Source organism: Arachis stenosperma, chromosome 5 (assembly GCF_014773155.1).
Source record: "Arachis stenosperma cultivar V10309 chromosome 5, arast.V10309.gnm1.PFL2, whole genome shotgun sequence".
NCBI classification, from domain to species: domain Eukaryota; kingdom Viridiplantae; phylum Streptophyta; class Magnoliopsida; order Fabales; family Fabaceae; genus Arachis; species Arachis stenosperma.
The window spans coordinates 15,118,621-15,131,519 of NC_080381.1; the positions used below are offsets into that span (position 1 = coordinate 15,118,621).

At 40.0% G+C, this 12,899-nt stretch overlaps 1 non-coding gene across 1 annotated transcript; it reads right to left on the minus strand.

Moving 5' to 3' along the window:
* Positions 1 to 2,316: 2,316 nt before the first annotated feature.
* On the minus strand, positions 2,317 to 2,424 carry LOC130984801 (small nucleolar RNA R71). Its single transcript, XR_009088710.1, has one exon. It is a non-coding gene; the product is annotated as a small nucleolar RNA R71 (small nucleolar RNA).
* Between the last annotated feature and the right edge of the window lie 10,475 nt (positions 2,425 to 12,899).

The following is a 12,899-nucleotide window of genomic DNA, read 5'->3' on the forward strand; positions in this document are numbered from 1 at the left end:
GATCGACCCTTACTCGCGTAAGGTTTATTACTTGGACGACCCAGTGCACTTGCTGGTTAGTTGTGCGAAGTTGTAGTGATCACGATTTCGCGCACCAAGTTTTTGGCGCCGTTGCCGGGGATTGTTTCGTGTATGAACAACTGACGGTTCATCTTGTTGCTTAGATTAGGTATTTTTTAGAATTTTTAAGAATGAGTTCTAAAGTTTCATGATGATCTGCTGAAATCTGGCTGGCTGAGAAGCCATGTCTAATCTTATTGGACCGAGGTTTCAACTGATCATCACAAGAGCTTGTTGATTTCTATCAATCTTGCTATTGGAGCAATGATCTGCTAAGGCTTGGCTGGCCATTGGCCATGTCTAGTGTTTTGGACCGAAGCTTTCTTTGAAAGCTTGGCTGGCTGTGAAGCCATGTCTAATTCCTGGACCGAAGCTTTAGACTAACATTGCATGATTCCTGGAATTCTCATTAAGAATTTTGATACCTTTATTTTCTTCTTCCACTTAATTTTTCGAAAAAGAGCACAAAAAAAAAGTACAAAATCATAAAAACCAAAAATATTTCTTGTCTAAGTCTAGTGTCTCATTTTAAGTTTGGTGTCAATTGCATGTTTCTGTTCTTCTTGCATTTTTCGAATTTATGCATGTGTCTTCATTAATCTTCAAGTTGTTCTTGATGATTTCCTTGTTTTGATCTTGGAATTCTATTGACTTGAGTGTTTTGTTATTTCTCATGTGCATTCTCATTTTGTTAGTGTCAATAGTATACAAACTGCTAAGTTTGGTGTCTTGCATGCATTGTTATTTGATTTTAGTTGCATTTTGATTATTCCTCATTATTAAAAATCCAAAAATATTTTTAATTTGTGTCTTTTCAAGTCAATAATACAGAGAATTGAAGATTCAGAACATACAGCAGAGGAATTATACAGAAAAAGCTGGGCGTTCAAAACGCCCAGTGAAGAAGGACAGACTGGCGTTTAAACGCCAGCCAGGGTGCCTGGTTGGGCGTTTAACGCCCAAAAGGGTAGACTTTTGGGCGTTAAACGCCAGAATGTGCACCATTCTGGGCGTTTAACGCCAGGATGGCACAAGGGGGAGGATTTTGTTTTCAAATCAATTTTTTTTTCAAGTTTTCAAAGTTTTTCAAAATCAAATCTTTTTCAAATCATATCTTTTCAATCAAATGTTTTCAAAATCAATTTCTTTCCTTTTTCAAAGATACTTGCTAACAATTAATGATTTGATTGAGCATTTCAAGTATGTTGCCTTTTCTGTTGAGAAAGGTTTAATGTTTGAATCATATCTTTTCTTGTTAGGCAAGTCATTAATTTTTAAAATCAAATCTTTTTTTTAAAATTGTTTTCAAATCATATCTTTTCAATCATATCTTTTTAAAACCATAACTTTTTAATCATATCTTTTTTTTATCACATCTTTTTCAAATTAGTTTTCAATCATATCTTTTTGATTTCTAATTTCAAAATCTTTTTCAAAAATCACTTGATTCCTTTTCCACTTTTAGTTTTCGAAAATTATCAATCAATTTTTCAAAATGTTTTTAAAATCTTTTTAATTAATTTTCGAAAATTCTCTTCCCCTCTTCTCACATCCTTCTATTTATGGAGTATCACTCCTTCTCAATGCACAATTCGAACTCTATTTGACTAAGTTCGAATTCTTCTACCTGTTCCTTCTAATTTTCTTTTCCTCTGACACCTCAAGGAATCTCTATACTGTGACATAGAGGATTCCATATTTTCTTGTTCTCTTCTCTTTCATATGAGCAGGAGCAGAGACAAAGGCATTCTTGTTGAAGCTGACCCTGAACCTGAAAGGACCTTGAAGTAAAAGCTAAGAGAAGCTAAGGCATAACTCTCTGTAGAGGACCTAACAGAAATCTTCAAAGAAGAAGAACCCATGGCAGCCGAAAACAACAACAATGCAAGGAAGGTGCTGGGTGACTTTACTGCACCTACTCCCGACTTCTATGGGAGAAGCATCTCTATCCCTGCCATTGGAGCAAACAACTTTGAGCTTAAGCCTCAATTAGTTTCTCTAATGCAACAGAATTGCAAGTTCCATGGACTTCCATTGGAAGATCCTCATCAATTCTTAGCTGAATTCTTGCAAATCTGTGACACTGTCAAGACTAATGGGGTTGACCCTGAAGTCTACAGACTTATGCTATTCCCTTTTGCTGTAAGAGACAGAGCTAGGATATGGTTGGACTCACAACCTAAAGAAAGCCTGGACTCATGGGAAAAGCTAGTCAATGCCTTCTTGGCAAAGTTCTTTCCACCTCAAAAATTGAGTAAGCTTAGAGTGGAAGTCCAAACCTTCAGACAGAAGGATGGAGAATCCCTCTATGAAGCTTGGGAAAGATACAAACAATTGATCAGAAAATGTCCTTCTGACATGCTTTCTGAATGGAGCATCATAGGCATTTTCTATGATGGTCTGTCTGAACTATCCAGGATGTCTTTGGATAGCTCTGCTGGAGGATCTCTTCATCTGAAGAAGACGCCTACAGAAGCTCAAGAGCTAATTGAAATGGTTGCAAATAACCAATTCATGTACACTTCTGAAAGGAATCCTGTGAACAATGGGACGAGTCAGAAGAAAGGAGTTCTTGAGATTGATACTCTGAATGCCATATTGGCTCAGAATAAGATATTGACTCAACAAGTCAATTTGATTTCTCAAAGTCTGTCTGGAATGCAAAATGCACCAAGCAGTACTAAGGATGCTTCATGTGAAGAAGAAGCTTATGATCCTGAGAACCCTTCAATGGAAGAGGTGAATTACCTAGGAGAACCCTATGGAAACACCTATAATTCTTCATGGAGAAATCACCCAAATTTCTCATGGAAGGATCAACAGAGACCTCAACAAGGTTTCAACAACAATAATGGTGGAAGAAACAGGTTTAGCAATGGCAAGCCTTTTCCATCATCTTCTCAGCAACAGACAGAGAATTCTAAGCAGAATACCTCTGACTTAGCAACCATGGTCTCTGATCTAATCAAAACCACCCAAAGTTTCATGACTGAAACAAGGTCCTCCATTAGGAATTTGGAGGCACAAGTGGGACAGCTGAGCAAGAAAGTTACTGAACTCCCTCCAAGTACTCTTCCAAGCAACACAGAAGAAAATCCAAAAGGAGAGTGCAAGGCCATCAACATGGCCGAATTTGGAGAGGAAGGAGAGGAAGTGAACGCCACTGAGGAAGACCTCAGTGGGTGTGCACTGACCTCCACTGAGTTCCCCAATGAGGAACCATGGGAATCTGAGGCTCAAAATGAGACCATAGAGATTCCATTGGACTTACTTCTGCCCTTCATGAGCTCTGATGAGTATTCTTCCTCTGAAGAGGATGAGTATGTCACTGAAGAGCAAGTTGCCAAATACCTTGGAGCAATCATGAAGCTAAATGACAAGTTATTTGGAAATGAGACTTGGGAGGATGAACCCCCTTTGCTCACCAAAGAACTGGATGACTTGTCTAGGCAGAAATTACCTCAAAAGAGACAAGATCCTGAGAAGTTTTCAATACCTTGTACCATAGGCACCATGACCTTCAAGAAGGCTCTGTGTGACTTAGGGTCAAGTGTAAACCTCATGCCTCTCTCTGTAATGGAGAAGCTAGGGATCTTTGAGGTGCAAGCTGCAAGAATCTCATTAGAGATGGCAGACAACTCAAGAAAACAAGCTCATGGACTTGTAGAGGATGTTTTGGTGAAGATTGAAGATCACTACATCCCTGCTGATTTCATAGTCCTAGAGACTGGGAAGTGCATGGATGAAACCATCATCCTTGGCAGACCCTTCCTAGCCACAGCAAAGGCTGTAATTGATGTTGATGGAGGTGAACTGATCATTCAAATGAATGAAGAATCCTTTGTGTTTAAGGCTCAAGGATGTCCCTCTGTCACCATGGAGAGGAAGCATGAAGAGCTTCTCCCAAATCAGAGTCAAACAGAGCCCCCACAGTCAAACTCTAAGTTTGGTGTTGGGAGGCCACAACCAAACTCTAAGTTTGGTGTTGAACCCCCACATTCAAACTCTAAGTTTCGTGTTGGGAGGTTCCAACATTGCTCTGAGAAAATGTGAGGCTCCATGAGAGCCCTCTGTCAAGCTACTGACATTAAAGAAGCGCTTGTTGGGATGCAACCCAATGTTATATTTTATCTATTTTCTTTTGTTATTTTATGTTTTTTGTAGGTTGATGATCATGAGAAGTCACAAAATCAATTGAAAAAGCAAAAACAGAATGAAAAACAGGAAGAAAAACAGCACACCCTGGAGGAAGAACCTACTGGCGTTTAAACGCCAGTAAGGCTAGCAGGTGGGCGTTTAACGCCCAGTCTGGCACCATTCTGGGCGTTTAACACCAGAAAGGGGCACTAGACTGGCGTTAAACGCCAGAAAAGGGCAAGAACCTGGCGTTAAACGCCAGAAATGGGTACCAGCCCGGCGCTTAACGCCAGAATTGGCTAAAAACGCAATTTTGCATGCCATTTGGTGCAGGGATGACTTTTCCTTGACACCACAGGATCTGTGGACCCCACAGGATCCCCACCAACCCCACCACTCTCTCTCTTCTTCACCCATTCACCAATCACCTCAACACCTCTTCCCCAAAAACCCTTCACCTATCAAATCCCATCTTTCTCTTCACCACTCACATCCATCCTTCATAAAACCCCACCTACCTCACCCTTCAAATTCAAACCACTTTCCCTCCCAAACCCACCCATACATGACCGAACCATGAACCCCCCTCTCCTATATAAACCCTTCTTCACCCCTTCATTTTCACACAACCTAAACACCACTTCTCCCCCTCTTTGGCCGAACACAAAGCCATTCCCTTCTTCCTCATTTCTTCTTCTTCTACTCTCTTCTTTCTTCTTTTGCTCGAGGACGAGCAAACCTTTTAAGTTTGGTATGGTAAAAGCATTGCTTTTTGTTTTTCCATAACCATTTATGGCATCCAAGGCCGGAGAAACCTCTAGAAAGAGGAAAGGGAAGGCAAAAGCTTCCACCTCCGAGTCATGGGAGATGGAGAGATTCATCTCAAGGGTGCATCAAGACCACTTCTATGAAGTTGTGGCCTTGAAGAAGGTGATCCCCGAGGTCCCTTTTTCACTCAAAAAGAGTGAATATCCGGAGATCCGACATGAGATCCGAAGAAGAGGTTGGGAAGTTCTCACCAACCCCATTCAACAAGTCAGAATCTTGATGGTTCAAGAGTTCTATGCCAATGCATGGATCACCAAGAACCATGATCAAAGTGTGAACCCGGACCCAAAGAATTGGCTTACTATGGTTCGGGGGAAATACTTGGATTTTAGTCCGGAAAATGTAAGGTTAGCATTCAACTTGCCCATGATGCAAGGAGATGAACATCCTTACACTAGAAGGGTCAACTTTGATCAAAGGTTGGACCAAGTCCTCACTGACATTTGTGAAGAGGGCGCCCAATGGAAGAGAGATTCAAGAGGGAAGCCGGTTCAATTGAGGAGGCATGACCTCAAACCCGTGGCTAGAGGGTGGTTGGAGTTTATCCAACGCTCAATCATTCCCACTAGCAACCGGTCCGAAGTTACTATAGACCGGGCCATCATGATCCATAGCATCATGATTGGAGAAGAAGTGGAAGTTCATGAGGTTATAGCCCAAGAACTCTATAAGGTGGCAGATAAGTCCTCTACCTTAGCAAGGTTAGCCTTTCCTCATCTCATTTGTCACCTCTGTTATTCAGTAGGAGTTGACATAGAAGGAGACATCCTCATTGATGAGGATAAGCCCATCACTAAGAAAAGGATGGAGCAAACAAGAGACCCCTCTCATCATGAGATCCCTGAGATACCTCAAGGGATGCACTTTCCTCCACAAGATTATTGGGAGCAACTGAACACCTACCTAGGAGAATTGAGTTCCAACATGGGACAACTAAGGGTGGAGCACCAAGAACATTCCATCCTCCTCCATGAAATTAGAGAAGATCAAAGAATCATGAGAGAGGAGCAACAAAGACAAGGAAGAGACATTGAGGAGCTCAAGCACTCCATAAGACCTTCAAGAGGAAGAACAAGCCGCCATCATTAAGGTGGACCCATTCTTTAATCTCCTTGTTCTTTATTTTCTTGTTTTTCGAATTTTAGTGCTTATGTTTATCTATGTTTGTGTCTTATGATCATTAGTGTCTTAGTATCTATGCCTTAAAGTTATGAATGTCCTATGAATCCATCACCTTTCTTAAATAAACAATGTTCTTAATTGAAAAAGATAAGAATTGCATGAATTTTGAATTTTATAACAGTTTAATTATTTTGATGTGGTGGCAACACTTTTGTTTTCTGAATGTATGCTTAAACAGTGCATATGTCTTTTGAATTTGTGGTTCATGAATGTTGGCTCTTGAAATAATGATGAAAAAGGAGACATGTTACTGAGGATCTGAAAAATCATAAAAATGATTCTTGAAGCAAGAAAAAGCAGTGAATACAAAAAAAAGAGGCGAAAAAAAAAACGAAAGAAAAAGAAAAAAAAAAGAAATAAAGTTGTGATCCAAGGCAAAAAGAGTGTGCTTAAGAACCCTGGACACCTCTAATTGGGGACTCTAGCAAAGCTGAGTCACAATCTGAAAGGGTTCACCCAATTATGTGTCTGTGGCATGTATGTATCCGGTGGTAATACTGGAAGACAGAGTGCTTTGGGCCACTGCCAAGACTCATAAAGTAGCTGTGTTCAAGAATCATCATACTTAACTAGGAGAATCAATAACACTATCTGGATTCTGAGTTCCTAAAGAAGCCAATCATTCTGAATTTCAAAGGATAGAGTGAGATGCCAAAACTGTTCAGAGGCAAAAAGCTAAAAGCCCCGCTCATCTAATTAATTCTGATCTTCATAGATGTTTTTGGAATTCATTGCATATTCTCTTCTTTTTATCTTATTTGATTTTTAGTTGCTTGGGGACAAGCAACAATTTAAGTTTGGTGTTGTGATGAGCGGATAATTTGTACGCTTTTTGGCATTGTTTTTAGTATGTTTTTAGTAGTTTGAGTTGAGTTTTTAGTATATTTTTATTAGTTTTTAGTTAAAATTCACTTTTCTGGACTTTACTATGAGTTTGTGTGTTTTTCTATGATTTCAGGTATTTTCTGGCTGAAATTGAGGGACCTGAGCAAAAATCTGATTCAGAGACTGAAAAGGACTGCAGATGCTGTTGGATTCTGACCTCCCTGCACTCGAAGTGGATTTTCTGGAGCTACAGAAGCCCAATTGGCGCGCTCTCAACGGCGTTGGAAAGTAGACATCCTGGGCTTTCCAGAAATATATGATAGTCCATACTTTGCCCAAGATTTGATGGCCCAAACCGGCGTTCAAAGTCACCCTCAGAATTCCCAGCGTTAAACGCCGGAACTGGCACCAAAATGGGAGTTAAACGCCCAAACTGGCACAAAAGCTGGCGTTTAACTCCAAGAAGAGTCTCTACACGAAAAATGCTTCATTGCTCAGCCCAAGCACACACCAAGTGGGCCCGGAAGTGGATTTTTATGTCATTTACTCATCTTTGTAAACCTTAGGCTACTAGCTCTTTATAAATAGGACCTTTTGCTATTGTATTTTCATCTCTTGATCACTTCAGATCTCTAGATCATCTTTGAACGTCTAGTTCTTAGATCATTAGGAGGCTGGCCATTCGGCCATGCCTAGATCTTGTTCTTATGTTTTTTCAACGGTGGAGTTTCTACACACCATAGATTAAGGTGTGGAGCTCTGCTGTACCTCGAGTATTAATGCAATTACTATTGTTCTTCTATTCAATTCCGCTTGTTCTTTGTTCAAGATATCACTTGTTCTTCAACTTGATGAATGTGATGATCCGTGACACTCATCATCATTCTCACCTATGAACGTGTGACTGACAACCACCTCCGTTCTACCTTAGATTGGGTGAATATCTCTTGGATTCCTGATACACGATGCATGGTTGATCGCCTGACAACCGAGTGCTCGCCTGACAAACGAGCCAGCCATTCCGTGAGATCAGAGTCTTCGTGGTATAGGCAAGAACTGATGGCGGCATTCAAGAGAATCCGGAAGGTCTAACCTTGTCTGTGGTATTCTGAGTAGGATTCAATGATTGAATGACTGTGACGTGCTTCAAACTCCTGAAGGCGGGGCGTTAGTGACAGACGTAAAAGAATCAATGGATTCTATTCCGGCCTGATCGAGAACCGACAGCTGATTAGCCATGCTGTGACAGAGCATAGGAATGTTTTCACTGAGAGGATGGGAGGTAGCCACTGACAACGGTGAAACCCTTGCATAAGCTTGCCATGGAAAGGAGTAAGAAGGATTGGATGAAGACAGTAGGAAAGCAGAGAGACGGAAGGGAAAGCATCTTCATACGCTTATCTGAAGCTCTCACCAATGATATACATAAGTATCTCTATCTTTATCTTTATGTTTCATTCATCATCTATACCCATTTGAGTCTGCCTGACTAAGATTTACAAGGTGACCATAGCTTGCTTCATACCAACAATCTCTGTGGGATCGACGCTTACTCGCGTAAGGTTTATTACTTGGACGACCCAGTGCACTTGCTGGTTAGTTGTACGAAGTTGTAGTGATCACGATTTCGCGCACCATAACTCAAGCGACACCTTGATGAGCGGATAATTTATACGCTTTTTGGCATTGTTTTTAGTATGTTTTTAGTAGGATTTAGTTAGTTTTTAGTATATTTTTATTAGTTTTTAATTAAAATTCACTTTTCTGGACTTTACTATGAGTTTGTGTGTTTTTCTGTGATTTCAGGTATTTTCTGGCTGAAATTGAGGGACCTGAGCAAAAACCTGATTCAGAGACTGAAATGGACTGCAGATGCTGTTAGATTCTGACCTCCCTGCACTCGAAGTGGATTTTCTGGAGCTACAGAAGTCCAATTGGCGTGCTCTCAACGGCGTTGGAAAGTAGACATCCTGGGTTTTCTAGCAATGTATAATAGTCCATACTTTACCCGATATTTGATGGCCCAAACTGGCGTTCCAAATCAGCTCAAGAATGCCCGGCGTTAAACGCCGGAACTGGCACAAGAATGGGAGTTAAACGCCCAAACTGGCACAAAAGCTGGCGTTTAACTCCAAGAGAAGTCTCTACACGAAAATGCTTCAATGCTCAGTCCAAGCACACACCAAGTGGGCCCGGAAGTGGATTTTTATGTCATTTACTCATCTTTGTAAACCTTAGGCTACTAGCTCTTTATAAATAGGACCTTTTGCTATTGTATTTTCATCTCTTGATCACTTCAGATCTCTAGATCATCTTTGAACGTCTAGTTCTTAGATCATTAGGAGGCTGGCCATTCGGCCATGCCTAGATCTTGTTCTTATGTTTTTTCAACGGTGGAGTTTCTACACACCATAGATTAAGGTGTGGAGCTCTGCTGTACCTCGAGTATTAATGCAATTACTATTGTTTTTCTATTCAATTCAGCTTGTTCTTATTCCAAGATATTCATTCGCACTCAAGAACTTGATGAATGTGATGATTATGTGACGCTCATCATCATTCTCACTTATGAACGCGTGCCTGACAACCACTCCCGTTCTACAAGCAAACAAGGCTTGAATGCTTATCTCTTGGATTCTTTAATCGGAATCTTCGTGGTATAAGCTATAATTGATGGCGGCATTCAAGAGAATCCGGAAGGTCTAAACCTTGTCTGTGGTATTCTGAGTAGGATTCAATGATTGAATGACTGTGACGAGCTTCAAACTCGCGATTGTGGGGCGTTAGTGACAGACGCAAAAGAATCACTGGATTCTATTCCGACATGATCGAGAACCGACAGCTGGATAGCCGTGCCGTGACAGGGTGCGTTGAACATTTCCACTAAGAGGACGAGACTGTAGCCATTGACAACAGTGATGCCCAACATACAGCTTGCCATGGAAAGGAGTAAGAAGGATTGGATGAAGACAGTAGGAAAGCAGAGAGACGGAAGGGACAAAGCATCTCCATTCGCTTATCTGAAGTTCTCACCAATGATTTACATAAGTATCTCTATCTTTATCTTTATGTTTTATTCATATATCATCCATAGCCATTTGAGTCTGCCTGACTAAGATTTACAAGGTGACCATAGCTTGCTTCATACCAACAATCTCCGTGGGATCGACCCTTACTCGCGTAAGGTTTATTACTTGGACGACCCAGTGCACTTGCTGGTTAGTTGTGCGAAGTTGTGTTTATGCCATGGTATTGAACACCAAGTCTTTGGGGCCATTACTAGGGATTATTTGAGTTGTGAAAAGAAGTGATCACAATTTCGTGCACCACACCTCTTGTAAGTATTCCACCTATTGCTATTGATGGGTTGAATTCTAGAAAGAGAAAATGGTTAACAACATCTAATGTCTGGGATAGTTTTATAAAAATAGTTAGAGAAGATGGCAAAACAAGGTGCAAATGTAAAGGGTGTGGAAATGAATACATAGGTGGGGATAGTACTCATGGTACCTCTACATTGAGACGACACATCCCTGTGTGTCGTGAACTCCCCAAATTTTATGATTTGGAAAAAATGATGCTTGATGAAGCTGGGAGGTTAAGGGCTAGACAAGTTGATCCTATATTTTTTTGTGAATTAATTGCAATAGCAATCATAGAACATGATTTTCCTCTCTCATTTGTTGAGTATAGAAGAATTAGGGATGTTTCTAAGTACTTGAATCCTAATGCTAAGATGTTTTCTCGAAACATTGCTGTAGCTGATATTTTCAAATTTATATTGCTAAGAAAGAAAAGTTAAAATGCCAGTTAGGAAAACTTTGAAGTAGGATATGTTTAACTACTGATCTTTGAACTTCATACACAACACAGGGTTATATGACTTTGACTGCCCATTATGTTGATTCTAGGTGGAAATTAAATTCTAAGATACTCTCATTTTCTTACATGCCCCCTTCACATACGGGACATCAATTAGCAAATAAAGTGCTTGATTTGTTATCTGAATGGGGAATAAAGAAGAAAATATTTTCAATAACTTTAGACAATGCTTCATCTAATGATAGCATGCAAACTTTACTCAAGCGAAACCTCCTTTTAAGTGATGGGTTATTGTGTAATGGGGACTTTTTTCATGTGAGGTGTTGTGCTCATATCTTAAACTTGATAGTTCAAGATGGGTTGAAGGTTGCTAGTTCTACTTTTCATCATATCAGAGAGAGTATCAAGTATGTGAGAGCATCGGAGGCACGAGCTACCCAATTTAGAGATGTTCTTAAGTCACTTGAAATTCCTGACATTAGAGTGAACTTAGATGTGCCTACTAGATGGAATTCTACTTTCTTAATGTTGGAGAGTGCTTTGAGATGTGAGCATAGTTTTAGACTCTCTTTGAAGGATAACAATTTCACAGATTGTTCATCCAAAGAAAAATGGAAAAGAGGAAGAGAAATTTGTAAATTTCTGAATCCATTTTATAAAATTACTACCTTGATGTCTGGTCAATCTTATCCTACTTCAAATTTATATTTTATGCAAATTTGGAGGATTGAGTGTTTGCTGAAAGAATACTCCATTAGTGAGGATGAGGTCATAAGAAAAATGGTGCAGCCAATGAAAGCCAAATTTGATAAGTATTGGAGCGATTATTCCATGATTCTCTCTTTAGGAGCTATTCTCGATCCTCGAATGAAATTTTATATTTTGGAATGTTGTTTGAATAAAGTGAATCTATGTACTGCTAATGAGAAATTGACCACCATAAAAAAGAAGTTGTATTTGTTATTTGAAACATATTCAGAAACTTTGTCACATAATGCCTCTTATTACATATTCAGAAACATTTTAAGGTGCCATAGGTATCCATTTTATCATAAGGCTAGAATAAGAGTTCATATTACATCTCATTTTATACGGGTGTGGATTCGGGTTGTGTAAGGGTTTTCAGATCTAGTTTGGGTCTGCTTTTTATGGGCCGGACTATGTTTAATAAATACATAATGAAGAATAGACTCCCAAAAGAGTCGATCCTTTATCTCAAATAATAACAAAGGAAGAACGCTATCTATTTTTGGGTTGGGGAGCATTGTGATTTTGTTAGTATTTCTCTAAGATGGAAGAACGCATGCAGCGCTATCTATTTTTCTCTGCCACGAAGTGGGCTCGTCCGGGTGTTTACTCAAGCTGGGAAGAGGCGAACGAGCAGGTGTCGAATTATAGTTTTCCCGAGTATCATGGTTTCAAAAGCTACGAACACGCGCTACAATTCTTCAAATCGAGAATGGCATCCATTGATGCTAACAAAGCTGCAAATGCGGAAATGTTTGGAACACAGAGCGAGGGAGTATTTGGAGGGAAGGGTGTGTTCCCTTCAGGTAGTAGTCGGCGGCGTGGATTGGTTTCCTGTAAGTGCTTATAAGGTGTCATAAAATTTGTGGTATACAGTTTTGTAGCATAAATGAAATTGTTCACTACCAAATGATTTTGTTTAGGGCTTCCTGTAATTCCTCAAGAGGAACTAAACCCTATTCCTGAGTTTGCCATAGTCAACAACATGGAGTCATGATTGGTGAAGATTTGCCATGATTCTAAAATACATAGTTCATGCTTTTTCAAGCAAGAAATATTTCTGAGAGAGTCTACCGCATTTTATGGATTCAAAGTGGTAATTCTTGGAAATCCATTTGAAGCTTCTATGGTTGCAAAGGGTCATTTTTCTTTGGTTGAAAAGGCTGCCTGCGAAGACGCGGCTTTGGAAATGCTTGGGCGGGTACTAGAAATCACCGATAAGGAGATTCGCGATGATAACTACTTCAAAGTTAACCTACTTCGTGACTCGAATAATGCACTTAGGACAAAGGTTTGCC